Here is a 6,039-nt window from a genome sequence, read left to right on the forward strand (position 1 = left end):
AAAAAAAAAAAAAAAAAAAAAAAGGAGCAGGCCAGATCTCCAGAACAACACCGGGGAAGTCACTGGAGCTACACTGATTCACTACAGAATGATCCGGCCCTAGAAATGAGTCATGTGGATTGTGCTTGAGTTTCAACTAATTCTACTTTTTATTTTTATTTTTTTTATTTTTATTTTTTTTTTTTTTTTAATCTTTGGATGTGCAGCGAAGCTTCAGTCGCTAAAGGCCAACTCCAGCATTTCTTACAAAATATTCAGAAAAGCTCCACTTGGCTCTACAAGATATTTTCAGGCGTGCTGCTTCTTGGATTTGAACACATCTTTTCTAACCCAGCCACCTACCCCGACATCCGCAATAGTCCATTAACCTGCAGATTGAGGCAGCTACTTTGATCAAAAGGTRAAAATCACAGCTTAGCTCAGAGCTTTAAAACAAGAACAGGAGAAAAAAAAATGCAAGCACAGAGGGAGGCTTTGGCACTCCTTTCCCCCACTGTCAGTCGGAGCTACTGGCTCTGGCTGCCGTCGGGTTTGGGTGCCCTGTGCAGTGAACGGTCTGTTCTCCCTCTACTGAGCAATCCGAGCACTACAGAGCGTAACGAAGCTGCCTTGCAGCGAAAGGTCCTCAAGCCACGACAGTATTACAAGGGAACGAACTTCAGTTCTCAGACTAACACCAGAAAAAGGAAACAACTGCAGAGAGCTGCTCAGTCACGCGCTCTCGCCTTACCCGCGGAGATGTGTACCACGGCAGGCCTTAGCTGCCAACCGCTGTAGCTTAACTCACAATTGAGCACAGGTTTGCAGGTCAGTACAGAACCTGAATATCAATAAGTTGAGCTGATGTGAGCCCCTGTGGTACAAGTAGCAACTCACATTTTCCACTGTGTTGAAACTGATACATCATTTGGTGGCCACTGAAAGCTATAAACCAGGCAAACCTACAGAGAAGGCAGGAAAGGCTTTAACTGCTTAGTCCTGACTACCACATTTCCATAGAAGAAACTAGCCTGTTTTATTGCTCACGTATCTTCCGTACAAGGAACGGGTAAAACACTGTATTGACACCTCAGCTTCCAGGATGATCCTAACAGATCGTGGCTCCTTCTAGCAGTAGACAACATCTCCCCACACATGGTCATGGTGATGCTCTCCTGCATTCATGCCCAGATGCCCATCTCAGATGCCTAATCTGACAAACCCTAGCATTCCCCCAGGATCAGGAGAAGTAGCAGTGGGAATATTCTGCATCCCAAGACGAACATTTCAGTGTTTTCACACCATTAGGAGAACTCACATGACACAGTGTCAGAGCCTGGTTGACAGTCCTGGCCAGGTCCACACCAAAAGAAAGCATGAAAGCACCAAAGTGTACAAAGCACAGGTGCACATGTCCCACCTCAGAGCCTCCTTGAAATGCCATCGCACAGCCTGAAGCGGGCAGGACTGAAACAGCGTAGGTAAGCTCCACAATAAAGAAGTTTGCCCTTTTTATCCTCTGATCACATATTCTGAAAAGCAACCCAGCTCACCATTTTACAACCCGCTAGATTTAGCGAGCTCTCTGGGCAGCACCACATTCCTAAAACACCATTAAATTTAAAAAAAAAAAAAAGTCACTATGTCCATATCAGACTCACAGGCTAAATGGAGTGTGATGCTGAAATTTCACAAAGTTTTCTTCTCCATGAGGAACCAGCTATCCTCTCTTGTTGAGCACAGGAACAGGCAATGATCCTAGTGCTCTATATTTAGTGAAAAGCAAGATCCGTGATTTTGAAGGCTACCAATCATCCATTTTCACCAGTTGTAACCAAATCCAACAAAACAGCAGTTAAAAATAAGTCAGAAGTCGAGAGGGTTGAGGGGAACAAGACTGACACCAGAATGACATGACTGCAAGCATGACCCAATGCCTACTGCAGTTAATGGGATTCTTCTAAATGATTTCAAGACTTGTCACCCAAAGGAGTATCTAGTCAGATACAAACCACGTTCAGTTTAGCCGTCATTGAGAGCAGCTGATCAAGGCAGAGGAGAAGAGTGTGCTGAATTCACAGGGAAAACGCAGAGACGCGCACACAGTCATACCCACACCAGCCCTCGATCAGCTGGCCAGACAAAGCTTCCTGGAGGCTCGAAGTTCTTGTTTCTTTTCAATACTTAGCCCCAAACTGAAAAAAAATACCAAATTTTACATAGGATCCATCTCAAGACTCGTGAGGGAGCCAGGGGGGAGGGGGGGGGAGAATTGTAGCTAAGGCCTAAGATTTTTCAAGGTTATTTAAAAAGAAATTACAGTTACTTACTGTGTTTAGTAACTTACTGCCCCCAAAAAGTTAACAACATGTTTTCTAACTAGTCCAGGCATACTCAGCAAAATTCTCCTACTAAAATCAATGAGAGACAAGCTGTTAGCTGCATGTAGTGCTGAAAAGCTGCAGATGAAATACAAGAAGTTCCTCGGCACTCATTCTGGATACAAAAATTCAAACATTTTCAGTTACCTCATAAATCAAAGTTTGTCATTAAGCAACACCTAAAGTGCTATCTTGCCAAAGCCTCTGTAAAAGCATCGAGGTAGCTTGTTAATTATTTTTTGACAGTCGCTCAGGAAACATTTCTCAGGCAAAGAACCGCGGCCTAGTGGGGATTCTGCCTTTTTAGGTTTCTTGGGGCTGATGGTATCAACGCCAGGAACAGGGCAAGGACATGCAACCGCTGGCAACCAAAGACAAATGGATTTGGATGGTGATAGCGTACACGAGCTTTTAGGCTAAGACGCTTTCCACTTCAAGCACACCTGAGGGACTTGATGTAAACAGATAACAGAGCCAAAGATTCTCACAAATGAAATAAAAGCAGAAGTAGACAACACGGAGAGCTAATTTTTCACCTGGAGAACTGCAATGTTAGAAGAGTGCCCTGGAGGTTTTAATCAATGCGAGTGAATCTTTTATAGTTCTTTCCTAGCATTCCCAAAATACGTCAATGAGATGCCAGCACTTTTTCAGCACAGAGTGACCATTTTCCAAGTAAGCTTGAGTTAAAGTCACTATCAAGAGAGATAAGAAAATTCATTATAATTTCCCTCCCAAAAATGGCAAGAAGCAGCAGGATAACTTTATGAGGCATGGCAGGTTTTCAGAAAAACTGTTTACTTCATTTATTTTTCAGGATGATTAGAAGTGAAGATTAATCTAACCAGACTTTACCGGTGCACAAAAATACCTGCAGCTACCTTGGCCCTTAAGAAGGGCCAAACATCTAAAAAAAAGGCATGACACCACCAGACACTATCTAAAAGCATTTCCAGATGCAGAACCTCCTCTCTAGTGCAGGACACACACCTATTTGTCCATCTGCTTCATCACGGACAGTGCAAAGCTCTCTATGCCTTCAAGTAACTGTCAATGCACTCACATAAGGGATATGCATATGCATATTGTGTCAACACATGTCATGTTCAATAAAGAGCTACAGACCACATTATATAACATGCTTTTATATAATTATAAACACCTGAGCAAGAGACCCTGTCTCTCTGAAAGTTTGCATACAATCTCTTCGCCAAATGAAATATAAGCAAGGAGCTTTCTAAAGTCATGAGACAGCTTACAATCCCACCTTCAACTGAAATTTGAAGAATCTATTTGTCTGTAAGCATTTAAAAAAAAATAACTCTCCTTAATTTCCTCTCTGTAATACTCAGTTTCAGTGCACAAAAGAAAAGAGCTGTCACTTTTTAAGGTTTAAAACCTGCAAGCAAAATTACCTATTCTAAGTTACCTGCAAAAGCAAAGAGACACAAATGAAAATCATTAGAGGAATAAGATTCCTAATCATTGAAGAAAAACATTAAAAGTTTCCAGAAGGCACAGTAAGGATAGAGTCCACATCTTCCTGACATCCCACCACAAGAATTTCAAGAATTTCAAAGGACAAAGGCATTTTTTCATTGGCAACCAGAATATTGCAACAACTGCATCTATGCTAATCAGCGAGTTTAGAAATGAAGTTCATGTACTGGATTACTGAGAGGTGACGCTCTCAAGAGACTCTCTACTATAAGGGATCTTGACTGACTCGCACAAAAACAACATCTCTTATCTGTCATTTATCAGTATCACTTTGTCTCAAACTATTACTCAAAACAGAACTCTTTCTCAGAAAAAAAAAAGCTAGATACACAAGATATATAAATCAGAATATAAATACAGGATATAAAACACTATGAGAAGTCAATGGAACTATGTTAATTTATACTAAGTGAAACATAACCAAGATCTCCTTCCTTTGAGATGACACTGGAAATGGAAGGATTATGGTTGTTTATAGAAGATGCCACTATTCACAGCACAGGACACAAGAGCTCATTCTCGTGCCTATATAATGTCACGGAACAAATATATCTGGTAGCAGAAGGAATACTCCGCTCAGCAAACTAATGTAGTAACGTCACTGGCCGACCTATTCTGCCCATCACACAACTGAGAGTTGTTCATTTTTCTTTTCAGTGAGACACCATGCAAGTGCCGATTTAATGGTTCATTTATCAACCCCTCTGAATATTAAGCAATTCATTTTGACTTAATTTGGACAATTCAATTTCACCCATCCTTTATCCCCTTGAAAAATATGAGTTGCTATCTAGGGAAAAGCTGTTTCCAAAAGTTGACTTAATGGGAAGTACTTTCCATAGTCTGAGAAATATACATATATATACACACACTTTTTTTGTTGTTTTTACACGTCATACATTAAATTCACAAATGATAAAGCAAAGACATTTCAACGTGCATTCTTAATACTGCAGACTGAAATGCATCTTCTGCAGTATTAGCTATCCTTTAAGAAGACCACCAGAAAATTAAGTGTATTGTCAATACAACCAACAAGCCTCTCAAATTCTGTGGTTCACAAGCAAGGGAGCTTCTCATTGAAAATCCATTACTTTCCTTAGAAAGTTTTTGTTAATGGATACATTTTCCTGACAGGATAAAAAGAAGGGGGGGAAAAAAAAAATCAATGTAGGATATATGCTCTAACCTTTCATTTCAACAGCATCTCGGTAGCCCTGAAGTTTGTCATCGTGGCTAAACAAGTTGCGTGACAACGCGGCGATCCCGGCTCCAGAACATCCCTTCAGGTCCCGAGATGGGGCCAGCCGGCACCGCCGCCCGGCGCGGGGAGTAGCGGCCGTGCCCGCTGCCCGCTGCCCCCTGCCCGCTGCCGCCTGCCCGCTGCCGCCTGCCCGCACCCCGCTGCCCCCCGCCCGCACCACGCGGAAGCGCCGAGGAGCCTCGGCCCGGCGCCCCGCAGCAAGGCTCGGCCAAGGGGCCGCCGCTCCCCGGCGCAGCGGCCAGCTGGCACCGCCGCACCTGTTGGTCACCACCGCTCACAAGCGCCGCTTCACACCCCGGCACCTGGCTTGACATAACCCAGCCGCTTCCCCCCACGCAGCTGGCCCGTGGGGCTTTCCCACCGCCGAGGACCTCTGATGCCGCTGTTTTACCTGCTGCTCCTCAAGTGCTAAATTCCTCCCTCAGTAGCGCACGCCGGCACACACGCGCAAGCTTTTAACACTCAGCGAGCAGGATCTGCCCGTGATCAGCTCCATCCTGCCACGTATCGCTCTCCTGCGCTCTCGCCCCGACCTGCAAGCAGAAGCACCTGTGCTCCAGCCCCGCACCAGGGGGGGGGGGGGGATACTTCCAAAAGTCTCTCCAACACAGCAACTACTGCGCGGCGAAGGGCGCTTCGCAAACGCATCCCCCTGCAAAGCTCAGCCGAGCCTTTCTGAGATAAAAGCAGCCGAGCCTTGATGCAAAAAGCCACTTTTCTCTTCGGGAATGCAAATAAGGAGACGCCGCCTCCAACCACGGCGCTTGGAGGGAGAAATGCAAGGGGGCATTGCTACGGCGAGCAGCCGGGGGGAAGGGGGGGGGAGCAGGGGGCCACCCAAAGGGCTGCAGCTCTCCACGAAGGGCAGCTGCTGCCAAACCCCAGCACAGGCAGCGCAGAAACTCCACCGAGTCC

The sequence above is a fragment of the Apteryx rowi genome, unplaced genomic scaffold, assembly GCF_003343035.1.
Source record: "Apteryx rowi isolate R43461 unplaced genomic scaffold, aptRow1 scaffold_2, whole genome shotgun sequence".
Lineage (NCBI taxonomy): Eukaryota > Metazoa > Chordata > Aves > Apterygiformes > Apterygidae > Apteryx > Apteryx rowi.